Here is an 18,714-nt window from a genome sequence, read left to right as displayed (position 1 = left end):
ATCTGTGCTTTTGGTGTCATATCCAAGAAATCACTGCCAGACCCAACATCCTGAAGCTGTCCTCCATGTTCTCCTTAAGAGTTTTGTAATTTTAGCTCTTAAGTTTATGGTTCATTTTTGTTCCTTTCTTCTTTTCCTCTCTTCACTTGTGATTTAATGACTATCTTTAATGTTATGTTGGAGTCCTTACATTTTCTTAAGTAAGTATATCTTACTTACTTATACTTACTTATATTTCTTAAGTATATCTATTTTAGAGTTTTATCCTTCTCATGAGGTTTATATGTAGCAATATATATTCCTATATATATACCTATGTATATACATGATTATTTTAAGTCGCTAATCTCTTTATTTTGTACACATTCTAACAACCCAGCACTTTTACTCCATACCACCACATTTAATGTTTGTAGCATCATATTTTACAACTTTTTGTTTTTTTTCATCCTTTAGCTACTTATTGTGGTTATAAATGTGTACTCACTATTGGGATGACTCGTACTGCCCAACTGGTTGGTAGAGCCGGGTCCTGGGGAAGCCGGCTGTGGTCTCAGAGCAAGTGTTGGCCTCCTGGTACATGGGGCTATGGCCTGAGGCATCTGAAGGCTGGTGACCCCCTGCTGGCAGGCAAGGTCATTTCCTGACTTGGCTGACTGTAGTGTCCAGGGGCTCCTGGAAGTGCTGTTGGCCCATGGGTGGATGGAGTCTGCCCTTGGTGGGGCTGGTTGAGGGGCCATTGCTCCTGGAGCTGACATCTGACTGCTGGGCTTGGGTCCATGGGCTTCTGGGACTGATGCTGGCCCACAGGTGAGCAGAACCGGGTGCTGGGGCCTGGTTGCCCTGTACTGGGCCGTCTAGTGGACAGGGATGGGTCCAGGCAGCTGGAGGACAGGGGATCTAAGGCAGTCAGCCTGCTTGTGGGTAAGACTCTGTCCCTGCTCCAATAACTGCTGGGCCTGGGCTGTTCCAGACCTTGTGCCCACCTGCTGGGGGCAAGGTCACATCATGGTGCTAATAAGCTAGAGGGAGGATTCCAAAATGCCACTTGCAGCCCCAGACTCCTTTTGGTACGCACTCCCAACAGTGGCTACTACCAGAATCTCTGTCCGCAGAGCGAGTCCACGTTGTCCTCCGCCTCTCCAAGATGAGCAAGTGAATCTGACCAAAACTCCTGTAAAATTACTGCTTCTGCACTGCGTCTCAAGAGTGTGTGACATTTTGTTTGTGCCCCTTAAGAGCAGAGTTTTTTTTCCTACAACCCCTCGGATCTCCCCAAAAAATGCCGTGTTGGCTTTCAAAGCCCAACATTCTAGGAGCTTGACTCCTGGTGCAGGACCCCTGCGCTGGGGAATCTGATGTGACTCTCAGACGCCTCCTTCCTTGGGGAGAACTTGTGCGATTGTAACGATCCTCCTCGTTTGTGGGTCACCTACCTAGTGTTACGGGTCTTGTTTGTGCTGTGTCTCCGATCTTCTTTCCTGTCTCATGTCGGTTTCTTCTTTGTATCTCTGGTTGTAGAATATCATTTATGCTAGTTTTCAGGTCATTCTCATCCATTGTTGTTCTGTAAATAGTGGTGATGTTCATGTGCCCAAGGAAGGATGCAAACTCAGAGTCTTTCTACTCCACTGACTTAGCAACTTCCCTAGACCTTAAGTTTAGTTCTTAATCTTTTAAATTAATTTTCGTGTATGGTGTAAGGTAGGTGTCAAAATTCATTCTTTTGCATAGGGATATCCAATTTTCCAAGAATCATTTGTTGAACAGATTGTCCATTCCCCATTAAGTGTTCTTAGAACCCTTGTGAACAATCATTTGACCACATAAGTGAAAGTTTATTTCTGGTTTCTCTGCTCTTTTATTTTTTATTAATAGAAATATAGTTGTTTTACAATATTATATTATTTCTGAACATAGAGATTCAATATTTTTAAAGTTTAACTCCAGGTAAAGCTATTACAAAATAATAACTATATTTCCCTGTGGTGTACAGTATATCCTTATTGTAGCTTTTTAGTAAGTTTTGAAATTGGGAAATGTGAGTCCTCTCATCTTTCCATTTCTTTATTAAGATTACTCCCTTCAGATCCCATATTAGGTTTAATTTGTCTATTTCTCAGAACACATTTTCAATATAGTCAAAGGGCTGCATTTAATCTGTGGATTGCTTTATGTGGTATTGACATCTTAACAATATTATCTTCCAATCCATGAATGCAGGATGTCTTTTCACTTTCTTATGTCTTCTTCAATTTCTTTATGCAGTGCTTTGTGGTTTTCAGGGAACAAGTCTTTTAGTTCCTTAGTTAATGTTTATTTCTAGGTACTTTATCCTCTTTGCTGCTACTGTGTGTGGAGTTGGTTTTTTAAATTTTCTCTTTAGACTGTTCACTGGTAGTGTATAGAAATGCAGCTGATCTTTGTTGATTTTGTAACCTCTGACTTTGTTGAATTAATTTATTAGTTCTATTTAATAGGTTTCTGTGTGTGTGTGTGTGTGTGTGTGTGTGTGAGTATGCATAATCTTTAGAGTTTCCCATTTAAAAGATTATATAACCTGAAACAGAGAGAGTTTTATTTCTTCTTTCTCAGTTTGGATGATTTTTATTTTTTTCTCTTACCACTGCTCTTGCTAGGCAAGAAAAATAAGTTAAAATATTTTGTTGTATTGATTGAAGTGACAAATATGAATATCCAGTATTGCTCCTGACTTAAGGAAAATAAATTCAGTCTTTCACTATTGAGTATGAAGTTACCTATTTTTTTTAAAAATAAGTGGCCTTTATTATGTTGAATTTTATTATGTTGATTCTATTACAGATCAGCTCTTAAATGGTTTTAGGCCATTGTAGGTCTTTTGTTTTTGAATCTTTTTTTTTATGTTTTGATTGGAGGGAAAATTGCTTTATAATGTTGTGTTGGTTTCTGGCATAGTGAAGTCGCTCAGTCATGTCCAACTCTTTGAGACCCCATGGACTCTAGCCTACCAGGCTCCTCCATCCATGGGATTTTCCAGGCAAGAATACTGGAGTGGGTTGCCATTTCCTTCTCCAGGGGATCTTCTGGACCCAGGGATCAAAGTCAGGCTTCCTGTTTTGCAGACAGACGCTTTACCGTCTGAGCCACCAGGGAAGGTTTCTGCCAATAACAACATATATCAGCCATAACTATGCATGTGTTTCCTCCCTTTGGAGCCTCCCTCCCCTCTCCCCATCCCGCCGCTCTGGGTCATCACACAGCAGCAGGCTGGGCGCGCTGTGCTATGTAGCAGCTTCTCACCGGCTAGCTAGTTTACGCTTGGTATTGTTCTTATGTCTGTGCTACTTTCTCCCTTCCTTCCACTCTCTCATTCCTTCCCCTACTGTGTCCACAAGTCTGTTCTCTATATGCATCTCCATTCCTTCCCTGAAAATAGGTTCATCAATAACACTTTTATAGATTCCATATATATGCATAATATATGATATTCACCTTTCTCTTTCTGACTTTCTTCACTTTATGTAACAGGTTCTCGGTTTATCCACCTCACTGGAACCCGTTCTTTTTTATGGCTGAGTAATATTCCATTGTATATATGTAATTAAAAAAACTAAACTGTATGTGATTTTTTAAAAAAAATATTTTAAAATATTTAATTTAAAACAAACAAAAACTGAAGGAATAATAAAGAACCATATTAGAACAATACAAAAGAGAGAGAGAGAGAGACTGGTAGTATGAAGACTGTCCTCCTGAGTCCTCCACTGTCCAATCCCCAGTGAGCACCAGCCAGTCTGCCTACCCAGAGAGTCCGCCAGCCAGTATTTCTAGGAGGCTCTCTGGACCTGCTGTGGCTCTGCGGGGTCAGCCCTGACCCAGTCCTGGCCTCACTCCAGCTGTGCTCGCTCCCAAAGCCCACAGCTGCCCCCGCGTCCACAGTCCGCTCATTACGGATGCCCTGGCACCCGCAGCCGCAGGGTTGCGTGCCCTTCCCCGCGCCCACGCAGCCCCCGGCGCCCTGCCCGGTTCGGGGCCTGCCTCTGTGTGTGGGCCTCACTCCGGCGCCTGTTTCCCACCCAGTCCAGAGCAGGCCACAGTAGTGGCTTATTGGGGCCCACTTGCCCAACCGGCCCGGGGAGAGGAAGGGGTGTGGAGGCCACGGCTGGGGTGTTCGGGAATGCCTGCTGCAGCTGAGCCCGCGGGAAGTCGCTACAGTCTGAGGGGGCCGTGCGCTCTCCCGGGCGGGTTGGCCGCAGGTCTGGGGTCCCGGCAAAGCCAAGCTGCGCGGGCTCCTAGGAAGCAGAGCGTCATAACCGGGGCCTGTTCTTGGCTTGCTGACAGCTGCAGCCTCTGGGCTTGGCCTTTTGTTCCCTGCCTCAGGCGCTCACCCTTGGCTTTTTATGATACTACTTTTAAATAGATGCATTGAGATAATGCACGTAGGGAAAGTGAAATTATCAGGGGTTTTGTACAAAGGCAAAAAAAAAAAAAAAATCAAAACCCATAAATGTATAGGTCTTTAAGCTTTATTATTTTCTCCTTCTACCTTTTATTCTTATTTCCACTTTTTTTTCTTTTTCCAGCATATCCCAATCCAAGTGATGATTTACAGCCTGGAGGTTTTCAAGATTTAGGTATTATTTTGGATATAAATAGCCCTGCATTATGAAACTCTAGAGTTCTACATGGAACTATTGCAATAATATATAACTAGAGAAGAAATAACATATCACTAATCGGTATTAATTGGCAATCATGTTATTTTAATAGTGCAGATCCCATGACAAATTTAAGTGGTGGTATGTAAAGTGGAAAGTGTTAGTTGCTCCATCCTGATCCAGTCTTTGCGACCTCATGGACTACAGCCCACGAGGTTCCTCTGTCCATGGGATTCTCCAGGCAAGAATACTGGCATGGGTTGCCATTTCCTTCTCCAGTGTAGACTGTAACTAACACAATTTTCAACAAGTGCCCCTACTTAGGATTCCCAGTGGAGTAAGATAACTTTCTTAAATGCTTTGGTCACGGACAGGTTAAAATACATAAAATGCAACTTGTTTATCATGTGATAGTGTTCTTTTATGATGGAGATTTGTAGGTATATTTTCTTTCTGTTGGCATGTTGTATACGCAAGCCTTATGTACCATATTTTGGGATAGTTTTTCTATAACAGGCAGGGGTAGCACACTTCAGGTTGTCTCCCATAGTTCACACAATATATGTTAAAGAACATGGTGAAGTATAGTGGTGAAGTTGGTTGGAATATACAGATTTCTTGCTAAGAAAATGAAGAAAGTATCTATTACTTTTCTTTATATTAGAGTGAGGTAGTCAAGTTTATCTTTTCATAAAATGCACTTCAGGCTTGTTATGTTTCCTTCTGAAAACTGTGGTCAAGTTGCGTGTGCCAGGTGAACCCCGGGCCATTTTTTTTCTTGGTAAAGCTGCTTGAGATTTTCTTCTTTCAAATGTATCTGTGCATTTTTATGTTTGGTTGCACTGGGTCTTCCCTGCTGCGTGTAGACTTTCTTTAGTTGCAGCGAGCGGACAGTCCTCCGTCGGGGCACACAGGCTTCTCGTTGCGGTCGCCTCTCTCATGGGGGGCAGCCTCTGGGCACCCGGGACCAGCAGTTGTGGCTCGCAGGCTGAGCCGTTGAGGTTCATGGGCTCTAGAGCTCAGGAGGTGTGGCACCCAGGCTTAGTTGCCCTACGACTTGTGGAATCTTCCCAGACCAGGGGTCAAACCTGTGTCCCCTGCGTTGGCAGGCGGATTCTTAGCCACGATACCACCGGGGAAGCGGTAGTGTCACCCTAAGATGGTTACAGTTAACTTTTATGAAATAAAAAGAGCAGAGCTACCGTCACATTTTATATTCTGAGTTAAAGGTAGACGCAGAGGTACTACTGACAAACATTTATAAAAGCACGTGTTAGTATTATTTCTTGCCCTCTGGATTGTCAAAAATGCACGTTTACATTTTTGCACATAGTGTTTATCCATGTGCCCTAAAGTTTCATTAACATTATTAGACAAAATCTTCTTGTAATTTGGACTGTGTCTTAATCTGGGGACAGGGAAATAAAAAGGGCTGATGGTACGTTAAAGCATTGTTTGTGAAGACTGCAAATAGCATTTGTGTGATAAGAGTTATAGAGCTTTATTGTCATTTATTCAAAAATCACACTATTGGAATAGTGTGTTATATTCTTAATAAAATCATAAGGACTAGATTGAATACCAAACTATAATAGGATAATATATTTTAAAACAATTTTCTTCTAGTGAATTCTAATTGTTTCAGCCACCTTACTAAGTAACCTGATGTGGTCGCTAGAGCACACAGTGTAAAAAGTGAGTTTCCTGTTAAGAATGTCGTGCGCTCGATCCTAACCCTGGAATGTATTTTGAAGTGTTCTGTGGTCAAAATGACCTGAATGCACTAGCAGTCATGCTAAAACTAGATTGGTAATTTTTTCCTTTGCTGTAATTATAGCTGATCTATGATCAGATCATTAAAATGCAGTAGCTATTTGAAGACACCTGTGTCTTTAATTATCATCAAAACTTTTTTTTTATTTTTCCCAGATATAGCACTCATTACTGCAATTGTTCTTTCTGTATGTAAGTATTCCAAACTTTGTTACGACTTAAATCAAGATATTACTGTGAAGTGCATTATCTTTTTTAGTGTTTTTTCAGTTTCTTTAATTTTAAGTGTGAAATTAAGTAAAGTAGTTTATGAAAAATAGCCTCTTATATAACATACTACTTTTTGTTGGTGATCGTACATTCCTTTATATTCTATATATCCACCTACTAACAACCATAAATAATACATGTTGTTTCAAGGTGCATAGCCATATGAGTTTGCATCCCATATATGCTTGGGGTAATTTTCTAAATTAATCAAGCCTGCTCTGACTTACTGTGAACTGTTTTAAGTGATTCCAGGGAACTGGATTCAAATAATGAAGAGACCAAACAGAATAAAAATGTATATGTGGTTACATAAAATATCATTTTCTGACCACAGAAATCTAACCAACATTTTTTCCTTATGTTAGATTTTGAGCGTTAAGCAGTGATTTTTCAATTACATGCCATTTGTTTCCTGGTTTCTTGTAGTTGGTGCTGTTGCAATAGTTACAGCCTGTCTGCACAGATTTTCCACACGGCGGACAGAGAGGATACATTAAAGCATTTTTCTTTAATTTGTTGGTCCTTCTCACTCTTAACATAATTTTATGCGGTTTTGTTTGTGCTCTGTTTTATATGCCAACTTAAAAAAAAAAAAAGTACCTGCATGTGTATGCTGTTTGGGGTGCGTTTCTTTACTAAAAATATTTTTAGCTGCTTTTAATATCAGCTCAAGAAGATAATCCATGCTGGTCACTTCAGCTATTATGATGTAAGAAAAATTCCTGAGGGAGTAGACGTTTAAGTGCTGCAGCAAGTCCTGGGCTGTCCTGGGGCCTTCCTGCCCCAAGATACACCCTACTGCCTAGACTGGACTGATACCCAAGATTAAATATGAAACAGTCCACTGTGGACTTAAAATCTCTAGTCCTTGATATTTTTATGCTAAAAGTTTCATTTGCCTGTGTAACTTAGGTAGTTGTAAGAAGGTAGGTAGCTGTCAAATTCAAATACCTTGTTTTATTTTTTTCATTTAGAATTGTAATTTATACAAGTTAAACTAGGGAATTAAAAGCAACACTATTTGATTCCCCTCTAACGTTCTTTTAATTTGCTGGGTTGTAGTAAAGCTGATGGGGTTAAACTAAGTTGCTGAGTGGGATAAGATTTACACCTCACCTCATTAATATTGTCTCTCTTTTTATCTATATAAATGAACAAAAAGAAAGGGAACTTAGATTTTTTTTTAAGTACAAATGCATATCTTCTAACCAAAATAGGGTTTTTTAATCAAGCTTAGATTATAATGAAGTAATTTACAACTCAATGAAATACCTAAAATAAATCATGAAGCATAAACTAAGATTAGGTGCTTTGAAGTTTATGATTTTAAATGATTTTTCCCCCCTTTAATGCTTTGGAAATAGTTTTTAAATCAAACTAATACTTTTAAGACTTTTGCAACTCATGATTTATTTGTGATTTTAATATATAATTTTTATATTGATGACTAGGCTTGAACTAAAGCCTAGTCTAAGACTAAGATAAAAATATCTTCTTCACTCATACAGAGCTCAAATTTTTTCATTGTTGCTTGGTTATCTTTTTAAAATACCCACAGTGCCTTGATTTGAATCTTAAACCTTCTATTTATAGAATACATGATGGGCACATTTGACTTCTCCGTCAGCGTGTATTTTTAGAATACACAGGCGCAGCAGTCTGGATGGAACACTCTCTCAGTGAATTTTCCCCCTTCTTGACTGGGCTGTGTCCTCGCTGCGGCCGTGGGCTCTTCACTGTGCCTTGTGGACTTTCCCTTGTTACTCGCAGGCTGCTCTTGTCACAGAGCATGGGTCCTAGAGCATTCAGGCTCAGTAGCTGTGGCCCACAGGCTTAGCTGCCCTGAGGCCTGCGGGGTCTTAGTTCTCTAACTGGAGATGGAACCTTCATCCCCTGCAGTGGAAGCTGGATCCTCAATCACTGGGTCACCGCGGAAGTCCTAGGTGAAATATTTTTAAAGGTCCAAAAGACTTGTGTAGAAATAACCTTTAAAGAAACAAAACAAAATAGCTTTCTGCTCCTCACTCTCCATCTTTTTTTAAAAACATCACTGTACCAAAATACTTATACATTCTCAAACAAGTATTAACCAAGCTCTCTCTAGCTGTAACAAGTCTTTTAAAGTCAAACAATTAAAAAAATAAAATAAAATAAAGTCAAACAATTATCTGAGCATCTTATCCCCAGGATGAAGTACCAGTAGCATTAGAGTTCTGAGATCCCATCTAATGAGTTCCCTAGTGACGCTGCTGCTGGGCCTGGACGACCTTGAGAAAAACCAGGGTGTAGACTGTTACTGACATGCCCACACTCTTTAGCTTTGAAAAAATCGCCAATCTTATTGGGAAATGGTTCACCTGTTCAAGATAACTGAATTTTTGAAAGACTGCTCAGCTATGTGTGTGCTTTCCAAAAGAAAGTGAGGGTCATAACCTAAGTTTAGTTTGCTTTCCTTTTAAAAAGGTGAATGTTTTTGCTATGTTATTTGCCTTGTTGAATGCCCACTTTCTCTCCAAAATTGCATTTGTTGTCCATTTAAATTATGATGAAAAATGGCCACAAGATTAAAGCATTCTGCTGTAGTTTTCTGTTTCTTAGCTCTCAACTAATAATAGAATAGGATCCCAGTTGGTCTGATGGGCTCTGTCTACACCCTTTTCCTTCCTGGGCTGCTTTCTTAACTAACTCTTCTAACACACTTTCCAGACTTGAGAATCACAACCTTTGCCATCTCTTTTGCCACTGCCTGAGTCCTATCTTGCAAGTCCTGACTGTGTGGTTCCAAAAACAAGATGCCCTTTGTTGACATAATGTTTTCACTTATTTGTAGTGACTTTTCTTTTCATAAATGAATGATTTCGTTTACTGCAATTAAATCACCACAGGATAAATCAAAGTTTGCTGAGTTCATTAGAATTGTTCCATAATTTATGTATTTTATAAACTAGGACAAAATTTTTTCCATTAAGGAGATTTATTATTTGTTATAACTTAATTTATTGAAGTGTAGCTGGTTTACAATGTTGTATTAATTTCTGCTGCCCAGAGAAGTGATTCTGTTATAGATATAAATACATTATTTTCATATTCTTCTCTGCTATGGTTTATTACAGGATGTTGAATACAGTTCCCTGTGCTATACAGTAGGATCTTATTTATCATCTTATACATAGTAGTTTGCATATGCTAATCCCAAACTCGCAAACTATCCCACCTCCATCCCCTTGCCCTTGGCAACTACAAGTTTGTTCTCAGTGTCTTCCAATACGCTGATTCTTTGCTTTGTTATGAGTCCCTTATTGTATTTTTCTGATCAGTCATTGTATTCTTTAGCACTGTGACTTCTATCTTTACTTTCTTGTATTTTCCATCTCCTACTTGGTATTCTCACTAGGTTCATCCATCCTTCTCACCAATTTGGTGAGCATCTTTATGACCATTATTTTAAATTCTTTATTAGGTAAATAACTTGCCACAGTTTCATTAAGGTATTTCCTGAGGCTTTATCTCATCCATTCATTTGAAGAGATCCCTCGATTTCTTCATTTTTTTAGACTGTTTGTCTTTCAGTTCAGTCACTCAGTTGTGTCTGACTCTTTGCAAGCCCATGGACTGCAGCACACCAGGCTTCCCTGTCCATCACCAACTCCTGGAACTTGCTCAAACTCATGTCCATCGAGTCAATGATGCCATCCAACCATCTCATCCTCTGTCATCCCCTTCTCCTCCCGCCTTCAATCTATCGCAGCATCAGGGTCTTTTCCAATGATTCAGTTCTTTACATCATGTAGCCAATATTGGAGTTTAAGATTCAGCGTCAGTCCTTCCAATGAATATTCAGGACTGACTTCCTTTAGGATGGACTGGTTGGATCTCCTTGCAATCCAGGGGACTCCCAAGAGTCTTCTCCAACACCACAGTTCAAAAGCATCAACTCTTTGGTGCTCAGCTTTGTTTATTGTCCAACTCTCACATCCATACATAACTACTGGAAAAACCATAGCTTTGACTAGATGGACCTTTGTTAGCAAAGTAATGTCTCTACTTTTTAATATGCTGTCTAGGTTGGTCATGACTTTTCTTCCAAGCAGCAAGTGTCTTTTAATTTCATGGCTGCAGTCACCATCTGCAGTGAGTTTGGAGCCCCCCCCCTCCCACAAAATAAAGTCTGTCACTGTTTCCACTGTTTCTCCACCTATTTGCCATGAAGTGATGGGACCAGATGCCATGATCTTGGTTTTCTGAATGTTGAGTTTGAAGCCAGCTTTTTTCACTCTCCCCTTTCACTTTCATCAAGAGGCTCTTTAGTTGTTCTTCACTTTCTGCCATAAGGGTGGTATCATCTACTTATCTGAGGTTATTGATATTTCTCCCAGCAATCTTGATTCCAGCTTGTGCTTCATCCAGTCCAGCATTTCTCATGATGTACTCTGCATATAAGTTAAATAAGCAGGGTGACAATAAATAGCCTAAACATACTCCTTTCCCAATTTGGAGCCAGTCTCTTGTTCCATGTCCAGTTCTAACTTTTGCTTCTTGACCTAGCATACAGATTTCTCAGGAGGCAAGTCAGGTGGTCTGGTATTCCCATCTCTTGAAGAATTTTTCAGTTTGTTGTGATCCACACAGTCAAAGGCTTTGGCGTAGTCAATAAAGCAGAAGTAAATGTTTTTCTGGAACTCTCTTGCTTTTTTGGTGATCTGGTGGATGTTGGCAATTTGATCTCTGGTTCCTCTGCCTTTTCTAAATCCAGCTTGAACATTTGGAAGTTCACAGTTGAACTTCTGTTGAAGCCTGGCTTGGAGAATTTTGAGCATCACTTTGCTAGCATGTGAGATGAGTGCAAATGTGTGGTAGTTTGAACTTTCTTTGGCATTGCTGTCCTATGGGATTGCAGTGAAAACTGACATTTTCTAGTCCTGTGGCCAATGCTGAGTTTTCCAAATTTCCTGGCTTATTGAGTGTGGCACTTTCACAGCATCATCTTTTACGATTTGAAATAGCTTAACTGGAATTCCATCACCTCCACTAGCTTTGTTTGTAGTGATACTTCCTAAAGCCCACTTGACTCTGCATTCTAGGATGTCTGGCTCTAGCTGAGTGATCACACCATCGTGATTATCTGGGTCATGAAGATCTTTTTTTTTGTATAGTCTTCTGTGTATTCTTGGCACCTCTTCTTATTATCTTCTGCCTCTGTTAGGTCCATACCACTTCTGTCCTTTATTGTGCTCATCTTTGCATAAGATGTTCCCTTGGTATCTCTAATTTTCTTGAAGAGATCTCTAGTCTTTCCCATTTCATTGTTTCCTTCTATTTCTTTGCATTGATCACTGAGGAAGGCTTTCTTATCTCTCCTTGCTATTCTTTGGAACTCTGTATTCAGATGGGAATATCTTTCCTTTTCTCCTTTGCCTTTCTTGTCTTTTCTTTTCTCAGCTATTTATAAGGCCTCCACAGACAACCATTTTCCCTTTTCGCATTTATCTTTCTTGGGGATGGTCTTGATCACTGCCTACTGTACAAAATCATAAACCTCCATCTATAGTTCTTCAGGCTCTCTGTCTGTCAGATCTGATCCCTTAAATCTATTTCTCACTTCCACTGTATAATCATAAGCAATTTCATTTAGGTCATACCTGAATGGTCTAGTGATTTTTCCTACTTTCTTCAATTTAGGTCTGACTTTGTCAATAAGGAGTTCACGATCTGAGTCACAGTGAGCTCCCAGTCTTGTTTTTGCTGACTGTATAGAGCTTCTCCATCTTTGGCTGCAACAAATATAATCAGTCGATTTCAGTATTGACCATTTGGTGATGCCCATGCATAGAGTCTTGTCTTGTGTTGTTGGAAGAGGGTGTTTGCTATGACCAGTGCGTTCTCTTGGCAAAACTCTTTTTTTTTCCTTTGTCTTTATAGTAGATGAAACCACCACCTCTCTCAGTATTGAGGGAGTAGTTTCTTGTAGGAAACAAACCAAGTTCAACTCCTTCTCAGCTCCTCATTTTCTCTCAAATCTCTGTGCTTGACCCATTGCATTTTTAATAGCTTCCAACAGTTAAGGACGTGCCAAGACATGTCAGTGACCCAAAAGGCAGGATCTCAGCACCTAGACTCAGGCTGACTAGAAGCCAGACTGTCAGGCATCAGCTTTTAACAGTATGAAATACATACAATCTTGCAGGACCACAAGCATAACCTCCACTGAATACCAGAGCCAGCCAATCTGGAGGTGCCCCCTGAATAACCTTCATAGACATCAGTGCTCCAAACAAATGTATAAACTCTTTTCTGTGTGATCCTGGCAAGCTGAAGCAGGGCAGGAGGGGAGTATCAAGATGACATGTGTAGTCTATGTTCCCTGAGAGCAGCTCCGTAGACCACTGAATAAATGTGTGCCTGACCTGAAACCTGTTCCTCGGACCAAAGCTCCAGGATAAGTGCAGAGGGCTTCGTCACAGAAACTCTGGGCAGTGTGCCCCAGGACACTGTCTTTGCCATGCCTTGAGGTTGGTACCATGCCAGGAGCCATCTCCCCAGTTGCCACAGTGCCATGGGACCCAGGATGCAAGACCTCAGCCATCAGAGCCAGGCCATCAAGAGACATCCCATGGAAAGCAGCCACAAACCCTGGGCTCTGGACAAAAATCAGGGCACCAATAACATGTAAAGCTTCCCTCCAGAGACCCTGGTACACGGAGAAGGGCAGAGGATGAGCACAAAAATAGCATCCACCCTCCAGGGGCTCAGGAAAGGATTACAGGAAGCCCCAAGATCCTGCCAAGCTCCAGAGAATTGATGCTTTCGAACCATGGTGTTGGAGAAGACTCTTGAGAGTCCCTTGGACTGCAAGGAGATCCAATCAGTCCATCCTAAAGGAAGTCAGTCCTGAATATTCATTGGAAGGACTGATGCTGAAGCTCTGATACTCTGGCCACCTGATGTGAAGAGTCAACTCATTGGAAAACTCATTCCTGATGTTGGAAAAGATTGAAGGCAGGAGGAGAAGAGGATGACAGAGGGTGAGATGGTTGGATGGCATCACCGACTCAATGGACGTGAGTTTGAGCAAACTCCAGGAAATAGTGAAGGAGAGGGAAGCCTGGCGTGCTGCAGTCCTTGGGGGTCACAAAGACTCAGACACGACTGAGCGACTGAACAACAGCAAGATCCTGCCTAGTCAGATTCCCACCCCTTGAGCAGAACTCAGGATGACCAGTTTAGAAACCTTGACAGAAAGACCAAGCTCCTGAGCCCGTTGCCTCTTGCTGTGCCCGGGGGATGGTGTTTAAGAACTCTCTCTCCGTGGATTACAGGCCTGTGACACCCACTAGGGTGAGTCCCGCTGGCCTCCAGAGCCAGGTGTTGGAGAAGCGTCCCTGACAGCAGTCTGAAAAATCGGGGCACCAGATAGAGTCATGACCTCCTTTCTGGGTGACACCGAATATTAAAGAAACACACGTTAAAGAATAGGAACACAAGCTTCCCCCAGAGAAATGAGCCATGGATGAAGAGGTGTTCCCAAGAAAGGAGCCACAAAAAGTAGGAGCACTCAGTTCAGTTCAGTCCAGTCGCTCAGTCGTGTCCGACTCTTTGCGACCCCATGAGTCGCAGCACACCAGGCCTCCCTGTCCATCACCAGCTCCTGGAGTTTACTCAAACTCATGCCCATCGAGTCGGTGATGCCATCCAGCCATCTCATCCTCTGTCGCCCCCTTCTCCTCCTGCCCCCAGTTCCTCCCAGCATCAGGGTCTTTTCCAGTGAGTTAGATGCATGCAGAAGTTCGCCTCCAGGAGACAGCAGGAGGACACCATGAGGACGGCATACAGCAGTCTGTGTTCGCCGAGTGTTTGAGGCTCCAAACATCTGTTTAATTAGATGCCTCCCCCTTAGGTCTAGGCTGTAATGTAAGCAGATGACCCTTTTCACTTTAAATCTGGACACTATTGGCTGTCTATGAGCTGGGCTGTGGAGTGGGCAACTCTGAGTGGGAGCCCTTTAGGAGTGGCCTCTCATATCGCTACCATTTTGTGGGTCTTGGGAAGTGATCCCATTGGTTTTCAAAACCAGATAATTGGAGGCTCCTCTCTCAAGTGTATGTCCGCAAAGTGGGGATGCCCAACGTGGGGTCTGAAATCCTTGCTCTTCAGGGAGAAACTCGAGGTTCAAAGGTCCTCCTGGTTGTGGAACACCATACTGAGGTAGGGTTTATGGTAAGATGGTTTCCTGGGGTGTCCTACCCACTTCGATGTCCCCAAGTGAACTTGGACAATGTGTCACTCAGCCAGGTCTTCACATGATTTAAGAGATTGTTCATACGTAGCTATAGACTCAAGTGTGTCCATGGGAGGAAATAAGTGCAAGACTTTCTGTGCTTCCATTCTAAAATAGAACCTATTTTTACTTCATTTGTAATGCCTTGTATATGGTTAAGATAGAGGCTCAAATGTGTTCTGATGCCATGAGGACACACCAGTTGGGCTGTGAATGGAGGCAGCTCCAATTTGAGTCAAAATTTGCTCTACACGGGTGGCGCTGATGGTAAGGAACCCGCCCGCCAATGCTGGAGATATAAGAGAGGCGGGTTTGATCCTGGGTCAGGAAGATCCCCTGGAGGAGGGGATGGCAGCCCACTCCAAGACCAGTATTCTTGCCTGGAGAATCCCATGGACAGTGGAACCTGGGTGTCCATAGGGTCACAAAGAGTCGGACACGACTGAAGTGACTTAGCACACGTACATGCTCTATACAATATACTCTCAAAGCGGATAGCTCTCTTCTTTCATGGAGATTTTGTTCTTGATGGCTGCTCTTGCCTTCTTATGCTGAAATGACTGATTTAGCTGTGGAATGGGAAGAATACAGGCTGACATACAGACCAAGCAGAGGCTTACAGTTCTGGAGGAGAAGCTAGGAGTAAAGACGAAGAGGGATGCAGGGGTGGCATACAATAAGCTCGGTGAGGGGTCTGTTCAATGACACTTGGGCAAAGGTGTCCCCTGTTGAGACCAGAAAGGATAGCTTTCTAGAGAGTGTAAGGGTGGAACAACCCACCAGCACTCGGCTCTGTCCTGCATAGCCAGTCCGGAAAGCAAAGCAAACATTCTGCTTGTAGTCTTTGGAATGTTTCAGTAGAAAGCAACACAGACAAGGTGTTGGAGACTCGTTCATGCTCACAGCTCTGCCCCATGGCCTTAGTTTGCGTATCAGTAAGGTCTTGAGATCTACATTTTGTAGTCAGATCTTTTAGCTCCCTGGTATCAGGGAAGCCCTGGTAGCTCAGTTGGTAAACAATCCACCTGCAATGCAGGAGACCCCGGTTCAATTCCTGGGTTGGGAAATCCACTGGGGAAGGGAAAGGCTACCCACTCCAGTATTCTTGGGCTTCCCTGGTGGCTCAACTGGTAAAGAATCCACCTGCAATGCAGAAGACCTGGGTTCGATCCCTGGGTTGGGAAGATCCCCTGGAGAAGGGAAAGGCTACCCACTCCAGTATTCTGGCCTGGAGAATTCCATGGACTGTATTATAGTCCATGGGGCCGCAAAGAGTCGGACACGACTGAGCGACTCTCACTTTAAGCGTAGGATACAGCAGAAACTATTCTGCATAATTGACAGGTACTTTGCTGCTCCTTCCTCACTATGTCAGCCACCTCCAGAAATCCTGTATGGTCAGTGCATCCCAAGACACAAGGCTGAACTGTGTCCTGGGCAGGAAGTATTTCACAGCTGTGAGCCTGGCTGTGGTCTCAGGGAGGATGCTTCTCTGAACTGTTCCTCCCAGTGAGAGTGTACCTCCCCAGAGGTACAGGTGCCCATATTCGCATCTGGTTTGAAGATCAGCCCTTCAAACCAGGGAAGATCTTTCCCTCGTGTGGATGTCTCACTCCTGTGTTATTTTTCCCTAGTGAAAGCAGGTGCTGACTTCCTGGACCCACTCCTTAATGGACACGTGCTCTTTCCACTTCATTTCCAACTTGGCATAAAAGTATCCTTCTTTGGTGATGAGGGAATCCTAGAATGGAGACCAGACTCTGTGATGAATAGTGACTCTCTTGTGTTCTGGGGTTAATCCACAAAGGGATGCTGACCTATGGAATAGAAGTACCCAAACTGACTGACTACCCAGCAGTTTTGAAAGAAAGGGGGCACCACTATTAAGGATGTAAAGAAAATGCCACATGTAATTCAGTGTCAAATACAACCGTACATATAGACACTGAGTTTGAATTCATGGTCAGAACTTGAAGTAAATGGGGAGATAGTAGTTTGAAGGCAGGAGCATGTAACTGTCTGGGAAATCTGCTATATATATATAGGACATATATTGGCCATGTAGGACAAAAATTGTTTGAAATGTGATAAATCAGGCAAAGGCTGTTTCAGGAAAATAAAAACCAATCAAAAGTGGAATTTGTAATCATGTGTGGGTGAGAATTAATTCAGCCACATGTTTGCATCAGCACTGAGTTGGATTTGGGGATTATAACGGCCAATGTCACTGTTTCAGGTCGTAGTATGAGTTGCTTCTCTGGATCTACTAGCTCAGTAGAATGCAGTCTGTGGGAGCTAATGCCATTGGCCACTGTAGTAGTTATTGAAACAATTTCCAATGAATCGTCGATGTTTACAAAGTCTGCCACCCAATAATAATGAGCAGATTTCATAAGGATAGGATACAATAATAATCTGGGCATTTCAGGGTGGCAGAGACCTCTGTGAGCCTCTTTCGGCCATTACAGCCATAGCGGTAAGAACAATGTTGGCTCGTTTCCAGATGTTCTCTGCTTTGGTTTCCCTGATCAGGAGCCGTTCTTGCTCAGGACCCACTAATAAGGATGAGAGGGATGTCAGAGGTCTGTCACCGAGGGCCAGGGGAGGGTCTCGGGCACAGGGGAGAATCCAGTCTGAGGTCAGAAACTCCTGAAGTGACGCTGGGGTATGATGTCTGCTTGACTATTAAGTGTACACATTCTGATTGTTTTGTCTGTCACAGGACACCACGATACTTTAGCATAATTTGGCTTCTGAATTTCTGGCAGCTACTGGATTCAGGTCCCTAATGAACTGAGACTTCCAACTTGTTCAGAGCCTAAGAACCAAATGGTGTTTAGGCTGAAGTGAGAAAGCTGAACATGTATCAATGGAGAGATGGAGAGACGGGAATTTCCCCCCCCACTTGCTACCGTTTTTTCCTTAGGTTCCAATTAAAAGGCAGCTCTGCTAGTCACTGTGTTTTGGTTGGAATGAAAAGCCCTTGGAACAACAGCATTCCTGTGTGTGAACAGCGGTGTTCCTATGAGTATAAGGAATAACTCTGCAGCCTGGGCATCTCGTTTTTTGTTTTTTTTCCCACTTCATGAAATCACCTGTTGCTGGATCTTTATTTAACTGAATTCCTGGCAAAACACTTCTTTGTTGTAAGAATTTTTAAAAGATCTGGTATGTCTTATACATCATATGCTCATGTTACTAATATGGTAAGTCATTTGTTTACTGCCAGTGTTGAATTTTGTAGGGAATATGTGAGGAGAAAGAAAACATAACTGTACATCAAACTTTAATTACTCACTTTTTTTAGTTTCACTGTGAAGGAGTAATCTCTCAAATTTTTGTGTCCTTTTATCCCCTCACATATTTGAACTATTTATCCAGCCTCTCATTTATTTAAAAAGGGGGGCTTCCCTGGTGGCTTAGTTGGTAAAGAATTCGCCTCCAATGCAGGAGACTTGGGTTCGACCCCTGGGTGGGGAAGATCCCCTGGAGAAGGGGATGGCAACCCACTCCAGTATTCTTACCTGGAGAATCCCCATGGACAGAGGAGCCTGGCAGGCTGCAGTCCATGGGGTTGCAAAGTCAGACAGGACTAAGCGACTAAGTACATTGATCAAGGAAGGCTTTTCATGTGCCAGAACTGTCCATGTTGGGAGAATACTAAATAGGAGAGTCTTATCCTTACTTTCATGGAGCCCATTTCTATCTGAGGAGGCAGAAAATAAACAAGAAAATAAATCAATAAACAAGCTTAAA

The sequence above is a fragment of the Muntiacus reevesi genome, chromosome 5 (genome assembly GCF_963930625.1).
Source record: "Muntiacus reevesi chromosome 5, mMunRee1.1, whole genome shotgun sequence".
Taxonomy (NCBI): Eukaryota; Metazoa; Chordata; class Mammalia; order Artiodactyla; family Cervidae; genus Muntiacus; species Muntiacus reevesi.
This window is presented reverse-complemented; position numbering follows the sequence as displayed.